Source organism: Mastigoproctus giganteus, chromosome 7 (genome assembly GCF_048544385.1).
Source record: "Mastigoproctus giganteus isolate SK-2022 chromosome 7, ASM4854438v1, whole genome shotgun sequence".
Taxonomy (NCBI): domain Eukaryota; kingdom Metazoa; phylum Arthropoda; class Arachnida; order Uropygi; family Thelyphonidae; genus Mastigoproctus; species Mastigoproctus giganteus.
In genome coordinates, this window is record NC_143581.1 from 196,721,019 (window position 1) to 196,747,491 (window position 26,473).

At 40.5% G+C, this 26,473-nt stretch overlaps 1 protein-coding gene and 1 non-coding gene across 2 annotated transcripts in view; both read right to left on the reverse strand.

Moving 5' to 3' along the window:
* Positions 1-26,473, reverse strand: part of LOC150083526 (phosphatidate cytidylyltransferase, photoreceptor-specific-like) — a 169,801-nt gene that overhangs the window by 124,018 nt on the left and 19,310 nt on the right. The gene's annotated exons all lie outside the window — the stretch shown is intronic.
* Positions 51-132, reverse strand: TRNAS-UGA (transfer RNA serine (anticodon UGA)). The gene has a single exon. It is a non-coding gene; the product is annotated as a tRNA-Ser (tRNA).

A 26,473-nucleotide genomic window follows, 5' to 3' on the forward strand; every position in this document is an offset into this window, starting at 1 on the left:
AGAACAGAGATTGAAAGAGAAAGAAATGATAAATTAAAAAAAATGAAAACCGCAGACGGTAGGATTCGAACCTACGCGGGAAAATCCCAATGGATTTCAAGTCCATCGCCTTAACCACTCGGCCACGACTGCTCCTAGTATCTTAATCCATCCAATAGTGGAATGAATTCTCGAATAGTAATTTTCAATTGCTTTTAGTGAGTGAAGTTTTGCTCGTGTGAAACTAATAAACATAAATTTTACATTTCTGTTATAAACAGACGTTATAAATAGACGTTATAAAGGATAGACAGGATAGGAAGGGAGGAGGTGTTATGCTGTTGATAAAGAAAAACATAAAATCAAAAGAAGTGCATCCAGTTGATATAGATGAACAGTGCACTGTTGAGTCAGTTTTGTGTGACATAAGCACTGCGAAAGCAAAAATAAGAGTAGGAGTGTGTTATAGGCCTAATGACTTGAATGAGTACAATGAACAATTGTACAGAGAAATAGAGTGGGCTAGTAAATCGGAATGTCTTATAATGGGGGATTTTAACATCCCAGATATTGACTGGAACTTGTGGGTTGGGCACTCACACACTAGTCAGACTTTTGTGGATTTATTGGAAGATTGTTTTCTGCAGCAGCATGTTCGAGAGGCAACCAGAGAAAGTAATACTCTTGATCTGGTTATAGCAGTGATCATTCATGTATTAGGAATTTGCAGATAAAAGAACCACTAGGTGGCAGTGATCACAGTGTACTGACGTGAGATTTACTTAAAGATTTAACTGCTATCAGGGGTAAAGGAAAGGGTTTTTGCTTCCGTAAAGGCGAGTACAGTGGTCTCCGACAGTTTTTAAATTCTGTACAGTGGGATCAACTGACGATGTTACCAACAGTAAATTCTAAGCGGGAAGCATTCAAGGAATTAATCGTGGAAGCTACTAAAAGGTTCGTACCTATTAAGAAATATTGTCAAAGGTTTAGGCCTAAATGGTTGTCAAATGAACTAATGAGACTCGTAACAGAGAAGAAAAATGCATGGGATGCATATAAATTATCAAGCGACTCAGAAGCCTATGGCAGATATAAGTTAATCTGTAATCAGGTCACAATGCAGGTTCGGCAGGCGAAGGCAGATTACGAGAAATCCTTGGCAAAAGATGCTAAAAAAAACAGCAAGGATTTCTTTACTTATACAAATTGTATAAACTCTAAAAGGAAGGGGATGAATCTGATTGGTCCACTTGACATCGATGGTTCGACTGTTGATGATCCTGCTCAGATAGTAGTATTTTGCATTTACATTCACACATGAGGAATTATTAAGGTTTGAAAATGGCGGAAGGTTATCAAATTGTAGCAGGATACTTAATGATTTTGTAATACCTGAAAGCAAAGTGGAGGAGAAATTGTTGAAGTTAAACGTAAGAAAAGCACCTGGGGTGGATGGGATCTATCCAGTTATATTAAAGGAGGCGGCAAAGCAACTAAGCAAACCCTTAGCCATAATTATGAGAGCATCCTTGGGCTCAGGGGAGGTTCCCACGGACTGGAGATGTGCAAATGTATCCCCCAATTCACAAAGGGGGATCAAAGGGTGACACGAGTAATTACAGACCAGTTAGTTTAACTTCTGTTCCGGGTAAAATAATGGAGTCACTGGTTAAAGATGCATTGCAGGATCATCTAGACAAGACTGCAGCAATAATTCAGACACAGCATGGGTTTGTTAAGGGAAAGTCTTGTCTGACAAATTTGATAGGATATTATGATGTGGTTACAAAGGAACTGGATGCGAAAAATAATTTTGATATCATATATTTGGATTTCAGGAAAGCTTTTGACACTGTTGCGCATGGAAGACTATTGTACAAATTGGAGCAGAATGTATTAAGGGTAAGTTGCTACAATGGATAAAAGGATGGTTAAGTGCTAGAAGACAGAGGGTGGTAATCAATGGGTGCTGCTCTTCTTGGACTAATGTTATTAGTGGAGTCCCACAGGGTTCGGTGTTAGGTCCACTGTTATTTTGTATATTTATCAATGATATTGATGAAGGTATATCAGGCTTAATGTCGAAGTTTGCAGATGATACAAAGGTTGGTAGGGTTGTTAATGACAGTAATGGCAGTGTGCTACTGCAACAGGATCTAGATAATTTGGGCAGATGGGCTAAGAAGTGGCAACTGAAGTTTAACCTTGACAAATGCAAAGTACTACATATGGGTAGAAGTAACCCCAGAGAAACGTACCTGTGTGGTACTACACTTAAGGTGGTAGAAAATGAAAAAGACCTGGGAGTAATTGTGCAGGCAGATATGAAGTTTTCTGAGCAATGCAGACAGGCTGCCAGGGCAGGTCATGGGGTTTTGTCAATGATATATAGGAATTTTGCTAGCAGGGAAAAGGAGGTGATTATCCCTCTGTATAAGGCAATGGTCAGGCCATGGCTTGAGTACTGCGTACAGGTCTGGAGGCCTCATTTTAGGAAGGATGTAGATTTACTTGAGCGTGTACAGAGAAGGGCAACAAGATTGGTGAGGGGAATGAAGGGATCCTCTTACCAAGAGAGGCTTAAGTTCTGCAAATTGCAGTGGCTGGAGACTAGGCACCTGCGCGGTGATCTGATTGAGGTATATAAGGCCTTGAATGGGTTGAGCACGCTGAATTCTGATGGGATCCTTCCACTTGTTCAGATTACGAATCTAAGGGGGCATAAATTCAAATTAAGAAAAGACAGATGTAGAATAGATGTGCGGAAATTTTCCTTTAGCCAGCGGGTGGTTAATTGCTGGAACAAACTTCCATCTGTCGTTGTGGAAGTTGATAGGTTGAATAAATTTAAGGAGGAACTGGACAGGCATTTGGAGGGAATGGTGTGATTTTTTTTTTTTGGCTGATGCTGCATAAGCTCATACATTTGCTTTCTTGCATCACATGCCACTACTACTACTACTACGTTAAACCAAAAAAAAAAAATAGGGAAAAAATTCAAAAGAAATAACCATATGTCTAAAATAATATTGTGACTGAAATTCTAGTCTAGCAGTATACACAATATATACAGATTTTTAACATGGTACATGTTAAAACTCACCGAGGTTTACAAAATATTTTCGAAAAATCTCGAAAACAAATCACAGTTCTAAATAAAATGTAAATGAAACTTAGAAATATAATGCCTAAGAAAGTCGCAACTGGTGAGTAAGAGGACACTTGCTCCGTGCGCATCAAATTCAGGTGTGCAAAAACATAGGATTTAAAAATAAATACATATGATTAAAAAATAATAATAAATAAGTGTCATGCTCACCCATTTTAAAATGAATGTGCGGCACGTATTTTGCAATATTATATTATTTGTTCATTTATATTTATTTCTGGGAGGGCTGGGGACGCAGAACTTTTATTTTATTCCGGACATAGGGATACTTTGTTAATGCTCTGGCCGCCTATTAAAATTAAAGAAATAAATAAAATATCCCAGTAATTCCTAAATTCGGCAATCCAGCACCAATTATTTTCCGGATACGTTGAGGAAAAGGAGAGAATTACCGCAACCCAAAAAATCAGCAGAATTTATTTCTCATTTCGTCAAATTAAACTTGGCACATTGGCCTCAGCTGCCAGTACGCCATTACACACTAAATCAACCAATCGTAAACACAGAGAGTTACAGCCTGTTGCTCAGGATGGATATACCTCAGGGACCTATAAGCTTTTACCGAGCACCAAACAGATTGAGAAATCTGTTACATCATGGTATTGTTTACTGCTACTCATGAACAAGATTAGCGACTCATTAATTAAGCAGTGGATTACTTAGAGTTTCTGAGTTTCACGATTCATACATGAAACATTCACAGACTACAATCCTCTGGTGACCCAGAGGATTGCGGCTGTTCACAATGCATAAGTAAAATCATTATCATTAAATCTCATAGTTCGTAATAGCGGTTTCGATGGTGCATTTCATTAATAAATGTTTACCATTGTCCAAACTGCGTATATCAGCAGTTTGGTTGATGAAATGGTAACTGATTTTTTCCAGATATTCTGATAGCCCAGACTGCTCAAACCAAAGAAAATTTTAACGTGCTAGTAAATATGTAATAGAGATGATAGTAGGTGCTTTTCTTTTCTTGCTACAGAGGATTATTTATACCAGCAGGTTGTCATGGAATTTCCCTCATCCATTTGCAATGTCAATGCATTTTGAGATTACAAACGAATATAGCCGGAAATAAAGCAAAATGTGTACTCTATTTGTTTATCATTACGTCATTTTAAACTAAGACTTTCATCCCGCGTAGACGAGTATTCTCAATTGTTAGTAGGTGTTAGTAGATGATAGTAGGTGCTTTTCTTTTCTTGCTACAGAGGATTATTTATACCAGCAGGTTGTCATGGAATTTCCCTCATCCATTTGCAATGTCAATGCATTTTGAGATTACAAACGAATATAGCCGGAAATAAAGCAAAATGTGTACTCTATTTGTTTATCATTACGTCATTTTAAACTAAGACTTTCATCCCGCGTAGACGAGTATTGTCAATTGTGTAGAAAAGGTTTAATTACACTGAATTATCCTTGTCTGATCCAGACAAGGATAATTATTTCCCCTTCAAAAATATACCTCACTGTGCGCGGTATTATGGAAGGGGAAATTATATTTTTATTATACCGTACAATATACTGTATATTTACTGTCCTGTGTTATTCTGAATAATATTTCTAAATTATTCAGAATTCGCTGAATAATTCAATTCATATTATTCACTGAATAATTCAATAATATTTTCCATGTAATGAACGTTACTTTTCTCGAAAAAAAAGAGCTACATTTATACAGTACAATTAATTGCAGTTTTTTGTTGTTGTTGATTTTTTTTTTCTTTTTAATGATTATAATATGATCACCCGAAGTCCGGAAAATTCCAAGATCCATCATGGATCAGGTCCGAGTTTGCCGGATTTGGAAGGTTCGATTGTACAGTATCAATTTTTCTGCTCCTGAAAATTTACACCTGGGTGATGACGTTTCCAACGTTTCCAATGGTTTTATGGTACCCTCCCCAAAACACAAAAGATATTGAAACCTACAGTGGCGGACAAAAAAAAAACTGCATCACCTTAAAAATAGTAACATTTGTAGTGAACGTATAAGATATTGTTTGATTATAGCCATTTTGTTTGTCGCAAAGCAAAGGCATTGCGTCAGATAACGCTTCTATTGCATCAGAAATTGCAAGGTATTGCATCAGCTGTTTATATAAATACGGCGTTGGAAAGATATACACGCTCATTAGTATCCTGTTTTGCGGAGGTGTAAGCATGGCTCTATCTGTTCAGTTGACACCAAGAAAAAAGTGTAGCTGTTACTCTGTCCCAGAAAGAGCTTTCTACGCGTGCTATCGCTGATAAAATAGGTTGCCACCAGTCAACAGTATCCTGGGTGTTAAAATTAAAGCGTGAAACCAGTGATGTGAAGAGAAGACCCGGATCAGGCCGTAAGATAGTGATTACGCCTTCCCAAGATCGATATTTGAAACGGCTATGACTTTGTAATCGCCATGCCAGTGCTCCTGTTCTAAAACTGGACTTTGAGGCTCTGCATGCCTATCGGCTCAAGAAGCCTTTGTTGACCTAACAAATGAGGAAGAAGCGACTTGGTGGGCTAAAATGCATGTTTCGTGGACAAAAGAGCAATGGGACACGGTCATCTTTTCTGACGAATCGAAATTCAATCTGCATGGCTCGGATGGGAAGCGATATGTCAGAAGACGAAAATCGGAGGCATACCATCCTGACTGCATAACATCGATTGTAAAGTTCCCCGCCGGTCAGATGGTATGGGGATGCATAACAAGCAAAGGGGTGGGGCGAATTAAGTTTATTAACGGAACGATGTAATGCAGAAACCTACACTGCTGCGCTCTTGTAGGAGTGCCTGAAACCCGTTATTAGGGATCACCACACAGGCGTCCAAAACTCCATTTTTCAACAGGACTCAGCACCTTTCCACACAGCAAAATTGGTAAGTTTTATGCTATTTAGATTTAATGATGAGTTTGCCTTCTTGTCTCACAAGGCCTAAAACATACTTACACTAATGTTTTCCGTCGTTTTTCTCCCTTAAAGTGCAGCCATACCTCAGAAATGCTGGCATTACAGTGCTGGACTGGCCCGGCAACAGAGTAGGTTTGAACCATATTGAAAATTGCTGGTACATAATGTCGTCTAAAATTATTCAGAAGAAGCCAACAAGTAAGATTCAGCTGCAGGCGAGCACTGTAAGGATGTGGTAGCGCGAAATTGGGCAACCGTATATCCCGAAGTTGATCAACTCTATGCCAGATCGTTGCAAGGCTGTAATTGCAGCTCGAGGAGGAACAACAAAACACTGAGGATTTATTTTGCTGATTTACAGTACATAATACTATTACGTTAACTTGTCATTTCAGTTTGTACACGTAGATGCAATAAAATGTATGTTTAGTTGTCATGATTGCCATTTGCATGATTTCTCATATTTCCATTAATTATGCATTTTACCCTTTGGGAAGATATTTATGGCAATTAGGTATATCAGGTGGAGCCTTTTTATTGGATTTCATTCACAGAGATATATATCCCATCTAACAAATGCATTTCGAACATTTCAGCAACCCACAATGCAGCGAAAAACACATTATTTGCAAAGTTCACAAGTGATGCAGTTTTTTTGTCCGCCATTGCATTGTACTCTAGTACGGCTTTCATGGGCCTTTTTTCAAAACGTGGCTGATTTAGTCGGTCTCAGGCGAGGGTAGCATAGTTTCCCCTTCCGGAAACTCGGGTTTTTCGTCAAGCATAACAGAAAATTGACCTCAGAACACACGTAATTTATAGACAATACACGGAGCAATATGGCCTTAGTCGCTGATATTCCCAAACCCTACTACTACAACAACAACAACACAACTAGTGTTGTGTTGTTGTTATTGTAGTAGGGTTTGGCTTGAAGATCGAGAAGACACAAGATACTTGTTCAGGTTGGACTGGAATCTCTGTAGAAAAATGACAAAGAAAAGTTGCTTCATTGAGTCTGGAGATCAACTGTGAATGGATTCTGACTAACTCAATTGACAGGTTCGGAATGTTTTGGAAGAAAGCGGTGGATGTCATTCAGAAGAACAGTGACCATGGAAATATTTGTAGAAAAGGCATGAGCAAAAACTGAAAATTGTGTGATCGGGGAGTGGAGTGGAGTTATTTTGTAAGTGAAGAATCTTTAACCTGGCTGTCCTCTTTTGGATAGAGAAGTAATTTGGGGGATGAGGGGTTGGAATGCTATCCTGATATGAGAGCAATACTCAATGGTAAGGCGGATTAATGATTTGTACAGAGTCATGTGCTGTTTATAAGAAAAATATCGAGATGGAAAGAGAAAAGCCTACTTTCTTCGCTGCAGCGGAAAGAATATAATCTAATCTAATCTAATAAAGAATATAAGAAATACTGTATTTCCATGCTTTCCCCGAGAGCATGGAAATATTCCCCGAGGGTTCCCCGAGAAAGAAACATTAGAAGTCAGTTTTAATCAGAAAATATGGAAGTGTATATACGCTTTTCCAGGAATCTAAGTTATTGACGATGAATATGGAGCAGCAAACTGTTTTTTTTTTTTTTTCTTAAAAAGAAAAGATTGTGTTTTAGGACTGAAGTTAATTTTTCTTCTTTCCACTGGAAATTACCTAAAGGAATTAAATTACATTTAAGGAATGGTAGATATTGTTGGAATTTGGGGTACTTTTCGGTCTCGAACTCGGGTGCATTGCAACCACTGCACATCCTCGCCCTCTCCAAAAACTGGTCGTGGGCAGTGACGGATCAGAGATGAAACTGACACGCAATTTCAAAAATCAGAGAATCGACCATGAGATGGAAACTTGCTTGGAAGTTCTTTAAGTAAAATGCGATCCTTAGAAATTAAGCCTTAGATATTTACACTCGATCAGAGAGGGATCGAGCCTAGGCCCTTTCCAGCAGGATAGAACAGAGAACATGACAACTGTGTTCAACTACCCTAACCCTGGGAAGGATCACTGGGTAAGGGGAATCCCTATAGGGAAATGCGGGCGGACCTGATGAGGCTTCCCCCCCCAAGTGGCCCCCGTGCCAGCTCTTGATGAAACTATTAACCGAGAGCTAACTGATAGGAATGTCCTTAGATATATACGATTGTTCTTCCTGGTAGAAGGGTGATCTCTCCACTTGCCACTCGTTTGGAGAGGTCTGGGTTCGAATCCAGTCGATGACTGGTGAAATTCTTGAATGCCTGTTTGCCTGGAGAAAATTAAATGCCTGGAGAAAATCTTGAATGGCTGTAATTAGATGATCTCAGGCGGAGAGAGTAGGGTTCCCGGTGAGTTATCCCAGTTCTCAACCAGCATAACATGAACATTGGCCTGTGAATACACTCTTATAGTCATAATACACTGATACAATGAGCCTACCCACTTCTCATATTAGCTCCTGCCCACGAATCAAAGACTATGGATTAAACTGTGCGTAATTCATTCGATGATGTTATAATTAACTAATATCTATCGGGAGTCATAAGGAATCGAGCTTAACGAATGAGGGTTAAATTCTACACATTCAAGTAAACTGAGTCAATGAGTGAAAAGGGAAGAGAGTTCATTTACCGAAGTAGAGATAGAGTAAATGAGAAGCTGGAATATGTACATAACTTAGGTTACAAGAGGGGGAAATATTTTAATTTTAATGCGCGGAAGAGAAAGAGCATAAAATCAAAATATGCCTTCGAGTCTATTTGCAGTCATGGAAACAAATTCCAATAATACCTACAGGTCACATTCACGTGTGGTTGATTCGTCCCTGAGTGGCACGTGAAATGGTAGGTCTTCCGGGTTATCAATTCAAGATAGTATAATCTATGTTCTATCTGGTAAAAAAAGGAAGAAAAAAAAAAGTATTTATCTATACAGTATCCGAAAATCGGTCAGTGCCAAAGATCCGTGTTGTATCTTTAATTGTCCAAAGTTATTTCCCAGTTCGATAGAGAGAACCCGACATGCCAGAAAGATGATTCATTCATCAGTTGTTTTTAAATTCAGTTGGAGTTTGTCTATTCCTCTGAAATTTTTTAAGTGAAAGAAAAAAAAATAATAATAAGTACGCGAGATAGAATCCTGAAATATAGTCGTCACACCTGATCAAAGTCCTATCGCAAACAAGACTGCTGTAAATGGTAATTCATTTTATTATCTCAGTTCAATATCAGTGGACCTGAGCGATAAAACTTAGCCACTATGCCACAAAAAAAAAAAAAAAAAAAAAAAAAAAAAAAGAGGAAACAGCAAAATTAAGGGGAAAATTACGGGAAAAACTAATAGTAGTCGTCATGCGTTAAATGCAGACATGGACGAAGGTCATGTAATACGTTCATCATCCATAAAAATATAAAGACTGAACATCTTCCTTTCTTATAATAATCTATCTAATAGTGATAAACTTATTATTTTTTAAATATTTTAATCTAGTTTAGTCGTCCTTAGTTAATCTAATAAACAACCTTGACTTTAATCTTGGTCGCAAGTTCGTGGGAAAGTTCATAGCAAAAAATGTGACTGAACTTATCTGGAAAGTCGAGTCGATGTCTGGAATCTTGCTAATTCGTATTCTTATGTTTAATGCGACTGATATCAGCTCTGTGTGTGTGTGTGGGGAGGGGGGGGGGATCATATTCATCGTTTTAAAGAGCATAACCTTGATAAAAAGGATGCCTAAATCTTAATTCAGTTCGTCAATATAATATTACTACATATTAATAGATTTTTATTATCGATTATACGTACAAGATAAGAAATAAAACGAGCCGGAATTGTTTTAGGAAGCACAGAAGTTGGAGCAATAAATAACAATAAATAAAATTATTATTATTATTAGCTATGTGGTGCAAGGAAGCCTGAGGCTTATGCTGCACCAGCCAAAAAAAAAAAAAAAAAAAATTCCCTAGTTACCCTGAGAGAGAGAGAGAGAGAGAGAGAGAGAGAGAAAGAGAGAGAGAGAGAGAGACAAAAGTAGAAGGGAATCACCAGGAAAGAGAAGAACGATGATATCCAGCTGAGGACCCTGGGTGTGCCAAGCCCACACTCACCAGATGTGAGCCCCTGGTGATTTTCATTTATTATGTAGTAATGTCGAAGTTTTCTGAATAGAAAAACGTATGCGCAGTATAGGGTCGTAACATAATTCATGAAAAGTGTGTTTGATATACACGCTTATTATTATTATTATTTTATTTATTTATTTAATTAATTTATTTATTTTTGTAGGGTTTTAGGCGTATCAGCAACTTAGGCCATGTTTCCCCGTATATAATATGAGCTTAAGCCACGTTGCATCATACATTTTATGGGCTTTTTTCATAACTTGGTTTTGAAAAAAAAAAAAGATAATAATAATAAATAAAACATAAAAAATTCCTCGCGTCATTGACGGGATTCAAACTTAGGCCTTTTCCATCCACTGTGGAAGGAGCGTGATTATAACCACTGCATTAAATGCGCAGGCAGATAGAAATCGGAGAATCATGAAGAGCATAATTATACCATCCTCTAGGACAGGGGTGGCGAACCTTTTTAAGAGTGCGTGCCAAAATTGGCTAAATCTTTTAAAAAAACTACCCTCGCGTGTGCCCCTCGGAATTTTTCGCGTGCCCCTAGAAGGCGATATTCAAGACATTTAATCACAAAATTTTGTCATAATTTCGTCAGTACATCTCACCACTCCGACTTCAGCTCGCTACATGAATACATCTACTTACTAAATGATGTGACGTCACTACATGCCTTGAAGAGATAACGGGGTGCGCAGGTCACGACTCAAGGTGGATTCCTGGAGTGATGTTGTTTCGAAGTTTGAAATTTTTTGGGGGAGCGCTCTGAATTCCGCGTGCCTAAAAAAAAAAATTTTATATGCGTGCCACTTTGGGCACGCGTGCCATAGATTCGCCACCCCTGCTCTAGGACATTCCTGGCATCAGACGTCTGGTTGTCAACTCTATATGTCAACGTGCACTAGTAGGCCGTTGTGTTTAGAAATTAGCTGCCGAGGGCAGCTAATGGCATTAGGGACAACTATACTGTCTGTTAATTGAATGTATTCTATGATCTATTTATATGTGGCATGAAATTCTGGAATTTCCAACGGGGACATGAAACACTCAGTTGAAACCGACTAACTTGGTATGAGAAAAGTACATAAAGATTTCTCCTGCTTACACAAATTCAGGCCTTCTCCAACTCCGTACATTGTCCATTGTGAGCTGCAAAGGTTGGATTTCACGGCAGAGCTGCAGCTCAGAACACATGTTACAAACACGTTTTTGGTGTTGGGTGTTGTCCAACATCAATTCTGAAATAACAGAAAAAGGTACTATGAAATGACAATCCAGTCTATATTTTCAGAATGCCTGGATAACTGGCCATCTTCTAAACAATGAAGAAGGTATATAGTGTGGGAGCTGTTTTTCATGGTTCGGAGGAGTGGTTGGTGACAGTGATTTTATATAAACCTCAACATCGAGGGTTTATCATATATTTGCATTCCAGATAACTCTGTGGTTGTTATACTGTCACTTTTTACACCCTCGTGGGTAGAATAATGGTATAATCACCATCCCTCCCATACCGGGTGGAAAATACCTGAGTTCGAATCTTGTCAATGACGCGAGGAATTTTTTTGGGTCTTTGTCACAACCTGGCTGAGTTAGTCAGTCTCAGGTGAGGGTATAATGGTTTTTAATCCCGGAGACTCGTGTTTTTCGTTCAGTAAACAGCAAATCGACCACAGAACATATGCAATTTACAGACATATTACATGCGGCGCAAAATGGCCTAAGTTGCTGATGCACCTAAAACCCTTCAGCAACAACGTCACTTTCATGGAACTGAGCATTCCAAGTTTTTGCAAAATAACATTCTGTTATATGAAATCAGGCTTGTATGCACCTAGTTTCAGAAAAAAGAAGGTTACATGACTGACAATCCCAGAGTTGTGATCTGAATCATACAACTTTGTGATGGAACTGGAACACTGGAGCAAGCATGGCCAACATGACGTGCTTCGGCTGCACTGAAGGAAGGAACAGTTTCAAATTCCAGCTGCTTTTGCAAATTGGTAGAAAATTTTATATTTATTTTCCATTTTTCTTCACTTACTATCTCTGAGAACAGTAATGACCCATGAAAGTAATAGAAACCACAGGCCCACAGGCTACAACGCTTCGACCCACTGAGATGAATGCGTATTAGTTAAAATCCCAAGTACGTATTACACTAATACGCACTTGGGATTTTCACCTGTCGCCAGATCAAAATCCCAAGTGCAAAATGTGTTTGAACGTGGTAAATCGGCCATAGAATCCTTAATTTCTGAAGTGGAAGTTGCACCATAAAAAGAATGGCTCGGCATCCATCCCGAAACCTTCCAGACGTTGAAATTAATGCCGCGTCTCTGTATGAACGTATGCGATGTCCGAATTTTCGCATTGAGGCGAAACATTGAAACAGTATCTTTTGATACTGTTTCACAAATTGATACTAGATGGTCCAAAGCACTTAACCGGGGTTCAAGCCCGTGACTGCTGAATACGGTGCTGTTTCTTGTATTCTTTCTATCCTCTGACCGTTTGGTCGTCCCGGAGTATAAACAGAAAATTTATTTATTTTAACAGGAAGATGAGAAATCACTAATTTCGAAATCAAAATTTGCATAAGAACACACTTTCGTGTTCTTGAACATGTCTCGCTTTGATATAATTCCAACCGGGAAGAGCCAAGTTGTTGTTTTTTTTCACCCGGAAATTTAAAAAATATATAAAAATCAATTAATTTTCCGGTTTGGACTACCTCGAAGCATATATTAATTTGTACGAGGGTTGTTGAAAAAATTCATATCTTGAATACTAAGGAATTTAGAGAATGGATTTAAATTTAATATGCAGTTAACAGATACTTTTTTTAGGGCTGTCTACCAAATTTTGTCGTTTTTCTAATGAACCTTTGGCACAGTTGGTAGGATCGCCTTCCACCCCCACACCAGATGGAAAAGACCTTAGTTCGAGTCCCGTCGATGACTCCAGGAATTATTATGGGTATTTTCACAAAGCGGCTGAGTTAGTCGGTCTCAGCCAAGGGTAGCATGGTTTTTTCCTTTCGGAAACTCGGGTTTTTTTTCTGTCTAGAAAACAAAAAATCGACCTCAATAATAGACGCAATTTTTACAGAAAATTTAAAGGAGCAATACGGCCTTAGTCTCTGATGCTCCTAAAAAAAAAATCTTTCTTTTAAATTAGCATTTGGGTGACAAACGTAAAAAAAAGCATATTCAATTGTAATAATGAATGGCATGTTTCCAGTTGCTTCAAAAATCCCTCAACACTTTATTTTATTCTGATGAATAAAATACGTAACGTCATCAAGTATTCAGTATACTGCAAATTCCACAAGGGATAAAGAGCTTATCAGCTTTATTTTTTACTTTATTATCTAATCAGTGATCTTACTAATAAAAAAGATAAAACAGTGCAATTTCACATGTTTTTATTATTTTTTTTTTATTATGGTCTATTGTATCGCTAGAACGAATAAAATATTTGCGGTATTTAAAGTACCATTTTCGAAACCAAGGGTTAAATGTTACAATAAACACGTTTTTTTTTTCCTTTCTTTTTTTTTTTTTTATCATGCTAATCGAAGATAAAAACTCGTCAGTTAGCAGTGCCATCATTACCACTCCAAAAAAGGGATTATTGAGTAGAAAATTATAGAGTATTTTTTAGCGTACTTTTGCATTGCAGTCTAATTATTTACGTGAGACGCGTTGATCCTTCCCTCCCTCCTCAACTCCACCCCCTTCCTGTTAACCTCTTAAGAACACACAAACCTATTTAAAGGAAGCTAAAGTACACTGCTCAACAAAATTAACAGAACAGGTAGAAAACGTGGTGTAACTCGGGCAGCTTGCGATAAAGCAGAAACAAAATTTGGTATGGTGGTGTACCATAGAATAACGATGAAATGAGGAAACAACGAGAAACTTCGGACAGGTATAAGGGACATTTACAGGGGTTATATAAGCTGCTGATGTGCAGTTGTTGGATACCTTCAGTTTCAAGATATTCCTCCACCACTTCAGCTCTCTGTGCATTAGCGTTGTGCATGGAAAGAAAATATAGACCAACCGCATCCCTAAAAAGTTGCATGTACGGTTCGAGGATCTGTTCTTGTTACCCCCTATCAAAAACATGAAGAGAGAATGCAGCCGTTGATCATTATTCCGCCCCACAGGAGAACACCGCCTCCACCGTAAGTATCCCTTCTCTGACGTTAGAAGGATGGTACCGTATTCCTCGTTGTCCCCAGATGAAATAACGTCTAGGGCCTATTGTAGGCTAAAACGGTTCTCATCAGAGAACAGAACTGTATCCCAGGATGCCCATTACATCAAATAGTCGCCTTCGGCGACACTGTTCACAATAAAATATTCATGAAAAAATTTTGTTAAATTTGTTGAGAAGCGTAGTTCAATGAAAGTAAAGTGAAGAAAAAAAAAAAATCCTGGTTATTATTTAGTACTTATGAACGTAATTGTTTGTAAAAGCTGCAAACAATACTAAATTAATTAATTTTTAGGGTTGTGTTGGGTTTGTCAATAACCGCCGAAGCAATTAAGATTATTGTCTCCAGGCTTTCTCCACAGACAACTGTTGAACAGATGTGGTCTTATTTGAATGAAGACTTAGGTATAGACACAGAAGTTACCAGGCTCACGACCAAACAACCATACTATGCATCATTCAAAATCACTACAGCAGAGTCAAACTACAAACTACTCAGCCTTGCATCTTCTTGGCCTGCAGGGGCACTAGTGAAACACGTCTACACTACAAAGCGTACCTCTACCTGGATGCGGTATCCCCAACGTATTAAAACCACAAATAATGAAAGGAAAACCTGACTCAGACCCGCCATTAAGTCGAAGTTTGGGGAGGAACATTCCGGTTATACTGAGCAGGACCTTCTTAAAGGTTCAAACACCCTCACAGAAGCTTGCCAGGGCCATTATCACCCACCACAAACGCCTGAGGGAAGACATATGAAGATTGAGGTGAGAACTACCTCCAGAACGAACCATAGACGATTGATGAAGGCCATCAGAGCTCCAACAAGGACATACATCCAAACTTCTTTAATGTGCACACTTTTCTATCAAAATGCTAGAAGTCTGAGAAATAAACTTCAGACAATGGAAATTCTTCTTTTGTCAAGGTGGTATGACATCATTTGTATCACAGAGACATGGCTGTCCCCCAATGAAGAAGACCTCGCATTTTCTCAAGCCACTTGCTTCTCGGGCATTTTTGCCTCCAGGGAACGGACAACTGGTGGTGGTGTAGGCATTCTCTTCAACACAAAAAAATTCTCACTGACAAGCTCAGCAACACTAAAAACAGAACTGTTTGAAGCTGCAAGAGCCTCACTCAGCATTCAAGGCCACAGACTTGACGTGTGCACAGTCTACATCCCCCCTCCCACAGTAAAGAACATTTTACAAGAGATCTCCAACTGGATCATTAATCAATGAAACCCTAAAGCAACATTACTAGTGTGTGGAGACTTTAATATTAGCTCAGGCCAACACAGTCTTCGCAAATTGTTATCTTCTAATCTGGCAAATTGTTATCTTCTAATCTGGCATCAGTAGGTCTGACCCTCCAGAATTTTTCCCCTACCAGAGGCTCTAACCTGTTAGACCTAATATTTGCAACAGACACCCTCACCGTTGACAGCCAACCGGAAACAGCCTTCATGTCAGACCATCTACCAGTAGGCCTCATTCTTCCAATCACTCCCAGGACATCCTGGCAACATCAGGCACCAGTTAAGAAGATAGTGATTAGCCCTTCTCTCCTCAATCCAGAGAAATGCTGCTTCGCAGCATCTATTTTTCCTTGGGAAGCCCTAAACCAATGTGATCCACAGCTCGGGCTGCACTTTCTTACCTGCTGGCTGCAGTCTATTGCTCGAACTGCAGCGTCAAAAACAGTTTCAATCTCCTGTCGAAGCAAAGCATGGTGGACCCAAGATCTCAGCCTTCAATTTCGGAATAAACAACGACTACATGCAAAATGGAAAGCAAAATTAGACCCACTAGACAGAATTGCATACTCAAGAGCCCGCGCCCAGTTCAATAGAAGCAAATCTGAAGCCATTAAAGCCTATATCGACAAAACAATCAGGATCGGGAAAGCACCGTTTAAGGCAAGGCATGATGAATTCCCTCAACAACTTAATCCAATTGAATGGCTAGACTACATCACAAGATTTAAGCCAAAGTCAGCATCAGACTTTAAAATTCACAACAGTTGTCAGCGAGATGTCCTCGCTTCCATCATCATCACAAAAAGAGAGCTTATCCAGGCCATCAATGATATCCCACCAACGTCTTGCACTGGATATGATGGGGTCCCACAATTCATTCTTAAGAGCGTTAGTGTATTCATCATTGATGCACTCCTAGGTATCTTCAATGGAATCCTCACAACGCAAAGTTTCCCAACAGTCTGGAATCAATATATTGTCCGACCAATCCCCAAAACACAAGGAGCGACATCAATTTCACAATTCAGGCCAATAATGAAAGCCTCATGTCTCCTCAAAGTCATGGAGAAGTGCCTTCTTCCTGTCCTAACCAACCAGGTTCTGCCATATGAATCACCATACATTCACTATGCCTTGAAACGCAGGTCCACCATTACAAACCTATTGCAAACCACCAACACCATTCTGGGGGCTCTACAAGATGGCAATTGTTTATCTGGATATGCAGTCTGCATTCGACAGTATAGACATCCAACCCCTCCTGCAACTTTGTGAGGATGGATACCAGATAAAAGGCAATATACTGGAATTCTTGAAGTCGCTACTTACGACCAGGGTCCTTCACTTGACTGTGAATAAAAAATCTTTCACAAGGAAAGTTTGTGTAGGTGTACCCCAGGGCGGAGTTCTCTCAGGGCTCCTCTTTACGGCTGCCATCCACCCATTCCTGTGCCAGCAAACAGAATTTATCAGTTATGCAGACGACTTGAAGCTCCTCAATCGGATCAACGGGACCGCCCGACCTGATTCTGTTTCTGGAAACATTATCAACAGCCTCAAGAATCTGATTACATACTTGGCACAGTTCTCTCTTAAGATAAATCCAAAAAAATCTGCACAAATGGTATTTTCCCTCAAATCAAACCCAACGCAACTAAACCTGGAAATCCACGGAACCCCCATCACCCCAGTCATCAAGCACAAAGATCTCGGCGTTATATTCGACCCTAAACTCAGTTTCAAACACCATGTTGCAGACATTCACAACAAGGTCTGCAGAGCAAGATGGCTTGCCAAACAACACCTCCTTCATGTCACAGAGCCTGAGTACACGCTCCAATACGTATACCGGTTTCTGCAGCCAGTCATCACCTACGGGTCAGAAATCTGGGCGTCGGCAACGAAAACCACGCTAAAAACCATTGCATCTGATGAGTACTGGCTTCTTCGGTGGATCCTCTTCAAGCATAAACTGCCCCCACTCATACATACTTCAGATATCACCCAACTTCTAAATTACAGAAAAGTCTCCAAACGGATATTTGCCCTCCGCTTGCTTGTGACAATTAAAATGATAGCGGGTGAAGTCAATACACCAAATTTTTGGCAGATGTGCAATTGGAGGATCCCACCAAAACCCTTAAGAGCCCTCCCCTCTCTGCAGTCTGTGGCGTGGAGGCTCAGAAAAGGGGATAGATTCCTGCCCATGGAGATGCTCCACAATGTCCAGGAGATGGATGTGGACTACAAAAAGTTCATAGAGGACAAATCGTACAGAAGACGCATCATCAGGGACCAGCTTTCGTCTTCAACTGAGTGACTGCCATCCTCTTTTCATCGCTTTTCATGTTTCTTCATTTCACGTGTTAATATTAATTTTATATGTAAAATATGTAATTATACGTTTTATGTCCTAATATATGTTTTAAGTAATTTTTCCTGTATAAGTTATTTAATGTTAAACCCCTAGCATTGTCGCTGTTGTGGGTATTATTGCATCAGGCAATCATGTAACCAATCACTGCCTGCAATAAAGATATATAATAAGATTATGATAAGTAAAATAACGCGTCGGTAAATTGCGTGTATTCTACGGTCGGTCTGCCTAAGAATGAGAAACCTGATTTTCTGAAATAAAACGACGGAATCTCAAAGAAACTGGATCACCAGGTGACTTTGTAAAAATTTCCTTTAGAGAATTAATGAAAATATGAGTGTATTTAAACTTTGCATATGATAGCTTGTAGTTGTATGTAGAGCGTATGCCTACAGCGTACAATTTTGAACTTTAGCGTCCCGAGTTACTTCCCTCCTTGTTCAGCGGACTGTTCATTGATTGACTTCCCAATGCAATATGCTGATATGGAAATTAATACTTGCTTGTTATCTCTGTCATTGATTTGTCAAACTGTATACAGTAATTTAAAATTTTCCTAGGTACATTCGCAGGAACACCTTGCACAACAAAGAGGGTCTCCCTTTGTCCTGCCGTCACTGCCACGTGCTTAAAACTCAGTTAAATTTGGCTGTGAGTTTGTGTACGCAGCCTTAACCAATATTAAACGTCCATATTTATAATTATAGATACACTAATAATGTACTTAGCAATAAGAGTGAGCATTTTTTCATCCTCTTCACTTGGTATTAATGCTATGTTAGCACCACGTGGTCACAACTCGCGTCGGGCCAGCGATCTCGACTGACTTTTGACCGATTTTCGGAACTTTGCACCAACAGCTTCTGACCAAACCGAAATTACTGAAAATGACTGAATTCTGGCCACATAGTCAATTTTGATTTGTCTTGTGACTGGGTCTGCCGTTAAAAGCGCCCTGTTCTAGAATTAGTGTGGCCTTTCAGCTACCACATCCAAACTTCACGTTCTTCCGAACTTTATGAAAATGCCTTCACAAGACTCAAACCGCTCAGAAGTAAGCATGGAAAACGCCTCTGGAGCTGTTCAGACTGTAGACATAACAGGCGACGTGGAAAGCCAAAAGCCAGCTCCAGTTCCAAAAAAGCACATCAAGAAGGTATAAATCCCAAAACCTGAGAGAGAAACTAGATCTCAATCTGAATCCAAGGAACAAACTGAACAAAGGAGCCAGCAGTGCGACTGCGTTGAGGAGGAGCATGCTCTGAACCCCGCACTGCGAGTGGGCTCCGTCCTGCAACAGGTGCTCACCCTTAGGACGGCATTAGAGACCTTGTTCAAAGAGCAAACGAACAGGGTTACAACAAATCTCCGCGCCGAAATCATCTCCTTGTGGAGCAAATTGAAGACTGTCCTCTCTACACAATCGGAATATGACAAAGCAACTGCCAAGTTGGAGGCCTACTTGGAGGGAAGGGCAAATCAAAAGCCACAGCGTGCCCCTTCCTACGCACAAGCGCCGAGGACCACGCCTTACCAGACGCCGACTGCAGACTCTAGTGCACAACCTGCCAATCGGAAAACACTCCTAAAGCAACCACATCTGGTCGTTCTACGCCCTGCGACACCGGACGAAACGCAATCCAGCGAACAGCTCAAGACACAAGTAATCACTAAATCTAAGCAATGAGCTCAAGACAACGAGGATAAAAGCAGTTATGAAGACCAGAAACACCGGCATACTAATAGAGACGGAGACAAAGGAAGAAGCAGAAAAGATCATCAATAACCCAAAAATCCCAGAACTAGGCCTTACCGCGACATTGCCCAAGCGAAAAGGACCGTCCATAACAATTTGTATATGACTTAGAAAATGACCTGACACCAAACCAGCTGGCAGACGAGATCTACTGGAGAAATTTCTCCAACTCCCTACCTAACTCTGACGCCCAAAACCTGCTCACCCCAAAGTACTCCTACAAATCTAAAGACGCTAGGTCCACCAACTGGATTGTGGAACTTACCCCTGTCGCCTGGCAGGCCCTGAAAGGACAGACAAGGATCTTTGTAAACTGGAGCAGCCACCGCTTCCGCGAGCACGTGGGTGTGCTCAAATGCTTCCGTTGTTGCAGATATGGCCACACTACACATACTTGACACAAACGGCACCAACGTCTGGTCACTGTTCTGAAAAAGGCCATTATTATAACAACTGCCCAAATAAAAGCACACAATCAGTTTGTACAAATTGTAAAGGCCTAAAAGTGGACTCTGCGCACTCCATAAGATCAGCAAATGCCCAGTGTACCTTAAGGCTAAGAGTTTATACCAGGCAAGACTCGATTATGGGGACATGCCTTAATGAGTACAACACCACTGAGGTTAAGATCATACAAATAAACGCACAAAGGGTCAGGGCAGTGCCGATCAGTTACGACTTAAAGCTGAAGAGGAGAACATTGACGTCTTAATTTTGCAAGAATCATATGCCCACATGAAAATGATCCGGAGGTATCCCCTGAAATACAAGATCATCCAAGCGGAGGATGAGACTCCCTGGGCAGCCATTGTCATCCGGAATCCAGACATCACAGCTGCTAGAATTACACACCTCTGCACTGCTTGGGCCGCATGTGCCCACATTGTTATCACCATGGGAGCCCTTTATGTTGTGACTCTGTACTGCCACCCAGGTGAGGACATCACCTTCACACGGTAATCAACATCTTTCCAAACTCTAGAATAATCATTGGTGCAGACGCCAACTGCAGATCCCCGTTGTGGCACAGTCACACACCTGATCGACCGGGCACAAGGAACGGTCAAAAACTAGAGGAGTTCCTGGCAAACGCACCAGTAATGGTATTAAACTTCCCACACAACCCGCCGACCTTCTGCAATACGTTGTGGGAGTCAACTATAGATGTCATCATGACCTCCAGAAACACAGCCAGTAATATTACTGGGTGGCCGGTCCAAGATGCCTGGACCACCTCTGACCACCGTGCCATAACCTTCCAGTTTACCCGCTCACTAACTAGGAACCCAGTACCAAGACAAATACAGCACAGGTACGCTATTCACAAAGCAAATTGGGACACCTTCCAGACGGAAATCTTAGTTGTCTTACAGGAACATAATGCCGAACTCCAGACCACTAGCAACCCAGAACTCCTTCGGCGGAAGACAACAGCCCTCATCTCTCAGGCCTGTGAAGCTGCAATACCTAGGAAACACCCAGCCCCGGGTGCAGTGCCATGGTGGAACCGGGACCTGCAGCACCTTAGAAGGTAACTCAGATCCGACGCAAGGCTTTTCAAAAGGCCAGAAGATCTTGGCCAGCTGCAGAAGTGGAATCCTTACAGCAGCGGTACAGAGAAGCGAGAAATGCCTACACCGCGCAGATACGTCACTGCAAACAGGAGACTTGGCAGTGATTGGTCACAACTACTGGGAATAACGATCCCTGGGGAGCGGTCTACAAGATGACCACAAACAAGCTCCCTCAGGGGAAGTTATCGCTACTACTAGAACTCCACAAGGTGCCATGACTACAAACTGGGAAAGCACCATAAACAATATTCTTGACATGGTCTTTCAAACACCGGCTGAACTGCAGACTGACGATTAGAAGAAAATGTGCCAAGATAATGCGATCTACAATAACCAAGCAATGGAAATGCCTTTCACCAGGGAGGAGCTAACTGCAGCAGCATCAACTATCAGAGGAAATAAATGCCCAGGGCTAGACCTGTTAGAACCAGAAATTGTTAAAAAGACAGTGGAACATGCCCCTGACCTGATGCTAAATCTTTACAACAAATGCCTCCAGGCAGGAGCCTTTCCAACATCTTGGAAGGTTGCCAATGTCAAACTTATCCTAAAAAATCCTTCCAAGTCGCCTATCCTCCCAGACTCTTACAGGCCTATAGCCGTGCTCTCCGTGGGCAGCACAAGCTCTTCAAGTGCCTATTACATGCTTGTCTCCAACGTCACTACAATACTGCAGGACTAACAACGCCCAATCAGTTCGGCTTTCGACAGGGTTATTCTGCCATAGATGCCCACCAACACCTCCTGGGGAAAGTGCAGAACATGCAACAGAAAATACTTCTTGGTGATCTCTGTGGACTTCGCTGGGGCATTCGACACACTTTAGTGGGCGATCGTCCTGGCCAGACTTAGAGCGGCAAATCTTCCCAGCAACCTCTATCAGACCTTAGAGAACTACCTATCCAACAGATTCACAGTAATGAATGCGCCCTATCAGACCCTCTCTAGATGCATCCACCAGGGCTGCCCGCAGGGTTCGGTTCTGGGACAATTCCTATGGAACGTCGTCTTGGACAGCTTCCTCGTCTCGGACCTTGGAGAAGTGGATGCTCAAGCATTTGCCGATGACCTCATTCTCTCCATCTCAGCGAACTCAAGGGCAAAACTGGAAGAATCTGCGAACTTGGCTTGGAGCTACTGCAGAACTGGGAAAAACAGAATCACCTGAGAATATCATCAAAAAACCAATTCAGCCTTGCTGAATGGGAACTTGGGCCTACGACGGCCTCCTCAAATTAAGATAAACCAGACGAAAATAAATTTCTCCAAACAACTCAAGTATCTAGGGGTCATCCTAGACCACAACCTATCCTACAAAGACCACCTACAAAACATCTGAACCAAGATTAGGAAATATGCTCCCTCGTTGCTAGGGTGGCTCGAAGGGACTGGGGCCTTGGCGGGCTAACGCTACATATCTTCTACAAAGCCATATTCATACCTATCATCACATAAGCCTCTGCCGTATGATATCACAAGGCTACTACCGCAGTCAACCGGGAGAGGTGGCGCCGACGTATCATCGACTCAACCCAAAGATCGATTCTACTATTTACTTCTCGTGCCTGCAGCACGGTGAGCACCCACGCTTTACAGGTCCTGACCGGAGTTCTCCCCCTTGACCTGGAGATTGTGGGCAAAGAATTACTTTACCACCTGGCAAAGGGCACCTCAAGGACTTGTCTCTGACATACAACTGGCCCAGAAAATAACTGCACCGCTGAAAAAAAGAGGCTCTACGCTCACCTGCTGCAGGTGTGGCAAGAGAGAGATGGACAAACTCCCATACAGGGGAGATAACCAGAAAGTTTATACTTGACATCGGCAGGGTCTACCCTAAGTTCCCAACGTGGTTCTCACCTGGACTCCATGTGGCATACCTTCTCACCAGACATGGCGCCATCAATGCCAAAATTTTCCTTTTGGGAATTGAAGAGGACCTTACCTGTGTTTGCAGCGGTCTGGAGAGCTGGCAATATCTAATGTATGATTGCCAGCTTTATGACGACTTCCGCAACATCCTAATAACAAAGATCCTATATTGTCCTAGAGGACGGGAGCACAACATACTGGATACAAAACAAAAGTACCTGCCTTTCTCCTGCTATGCCAAAGAGCTCTTCGCAAGAAGATGAGTGCTCGCTGCAATGGAGCAAAACTGAACCCTATACATGACAATCAGAAATAACAACTGAACTTACTTAATAAAGGACAAGAACTGACTAAACTGGACGGGACCTGGTCCCATGAGTGATATCCCAAATGGAAACACCAATACCACTGAAGACCAACTGCAGCTTGCTGCTGACCATCTTGGCTCTCGATCCATGCTCCCTTGCATGGTTTTATCTTTTCCCCTCTCCCCCGGAAGGGGGAGGGGACGGTATTTTCCGTCCCCTCACATCCTTGCCACTCCTCTCTTAGCCTGGTGGGGCATGGGCCTGCCACACTGATTATCTGGGGTCGGCTTCTCTATTGTCCCCATATTTCTGTCTTTTCCCCCCAGCCTTCTGTCTCCCCCAACTCTACCTAATACGAAAGTGTATACCCCACATAACTTAAAATTTAATAATGACTAAATTTAATTGCGTTCACACTAAACTCATTTGGCCTTTCTACTCAATTTTCTTAACCCCCACTGAGTGAAAATTTTATTTTATTTTATTATATATATATAAATTTTTTTTTTAGGTCCTAGCCACTGAAATCTCAGGAAATTAGGTGGCAGGATCTGCCAGAGTAAATATTTCAATACTAGTGTACCTGGTCTGCCTCCACGAGGCATAGTGCGGATAACGTTGGGCCCCAGCAGGGGTCTAGCGGCTAAATGGACAGAAGAACAACGATACACAACACTACACTCATACAATATCCATACACTTTTAAATCTCTGGCCTTTACAGTGAACTGTTACACCCACAATGAAAGTAACGCAGAGATGGAGGAAACCCCTGGTGCCGTTAGACACGAACACACTATACACTATACTTCCATTTAACATTGGAATATATTCTTACAAATTAGACTGATTCGGTGAACATTTAATTATACCCGTCAACGAAAGATTAAAATAGAATCAGGTATTAACCGTTAGGAAGGTGCTTAAGGGCGAGAAAAATTTCTCAGAAGGACGGTGAACTTCGACCTACAAAAAGAAGGTCAGGTCAGAATTCCTCGAAAAAGTCCGAGCCAGGAGAAATATACGGAGTAACGGTGAAGGTCAAGGACGATGGAACTAATCAGGGATTATATTAAAATAAGGGATGGGGGGGGGAGAATTTAGGACGAAAAGGATATACTGTATAAGTATTTGTTCGGCGGGAAAACGGGGTAGTTGTTGGTCGGTTTAGAGTGAGTTGGTGGTTTGGAGGCAGTTGTTGGTCGTTTTAGAGAGAGTTTGTGGTTTGAGTAGTTGTTGGTCGTTTTAGAGAGAGTTTGTGGTTTGCGTAGTTGTTGGTCGTTTTAGAGTGAGTTGGTGGTTTGCAGAGAGAGAGAGTTGGTGGTTTTAAGTGAGTAGGCAGTTTGAGAGTGAGTAGGCCGTATTAGAGTGAGTTGGTCGGTGAGTTTTTTGGTACAGAACAAAGGAACCCGATTTAAAGACCATAATGGAAAGTCGTCCTAAAATCAAGGAGCTGGCCCAACCTGGAGAAAGAGACAAATAATTGTAAGTACTGTTAGTATTATTATACCTAGTCAAGATATAGTCCTGGGGAAAGGAGAAAGGCATTATGAAATCCTAACTGTGAATGACCTGATTAGCCTGTGAGGTGGAAGGAAAAACACAATTGATGTTTTAAAGAAACTTTTGTAACTGTACATCCCAGTGGAGGTTGCCTGTATTAGAAATTTAATGAAAAATTTGTATGTACATGAGTCAGTTTCCTAGAATTAAACATGTTGCAATTTCATGTGTTTTGTCAGTTGTCTCACTCATTTCTAGTTAATCCAAAAATCCCTGGACCAGTATACGCAGTCAGAGGCTCAAAGGTAACATATAGTTACCGAAATAATGAATTAACCGTAGGTGAAACAAAGGTATATATATATATATATATATAAATTACATAAACAATTATATATATATATATATATATATATATAGTACATAAACTATATACTATATAGTTTATATACTATATATATATAGTATATGTACTATATACTATATATATATATAGTACTATATATATAGTATATAGTACATATATAGTACATGTATATATATAAATTACATAAACAATTATATATATATATATATAGTACACTGAGTGGAAGAGTGTACGCCTACACCTCGCTTAAGACCGATTTTCTTCACGTTGTGAAGAAAAGCCCTTAAGCGAGGTTCAATGAAAGTGCAAGGTCCGATGCAGGTAAGCCATATCAAGGCTCTAGGTAGCCCTAAAAAAAAAAAACTATAATAATAATAATAAATAAATAAAATAAAAACTGGGCAGGTCCATAACATTTAAATTTCCCATAAAACAATATTAAAGCTTTATATTGAGAAAGAGGACATTTTTTGCGTATTGAAGTACAAATGGAAAGGAAAACAGAAGAAAAATCTTTCTAGTGTTAGTTTTTACAGGTGAATTATTATATTTGCTTTTATATCTAAAACTAGCTAATCTGAAAAATACGTGGCAGATATAAGCTTAAAAATAAGATTATGCTTAATGATAATGACTAAAGCATATTTACTACCTTTATAACGCACACATACACACATACACTACCAGGTCATAGGCGTAACCTGGAGTCTCTTATGAGAAATAAAAATAATAATTTTACATTATATAAACAAATTAAAAAATAAAACGAGAACCAGGTGGCGCTTTGTAAACAATGCGCTGAAGAACCTGTTGGAGAAGTTTTGGTATAGAGCCAAAAACGATTCACCAATCTACGTTTATTTTTGTTAAATGACTGCACGTGTTTTAAACTCTGTTTTGCTTCTTTCTGAAACGACTCCAACGTTTTCGATCGTAAAATTAATGAAACTGAAACATAATAAAATGTTGTGGTTGTTTTTATTATCACCACGACTATTATTTTTATCTAGGATGGTTAAAATATAAATATTGTTAGAAAAACATTTCGTCGTGT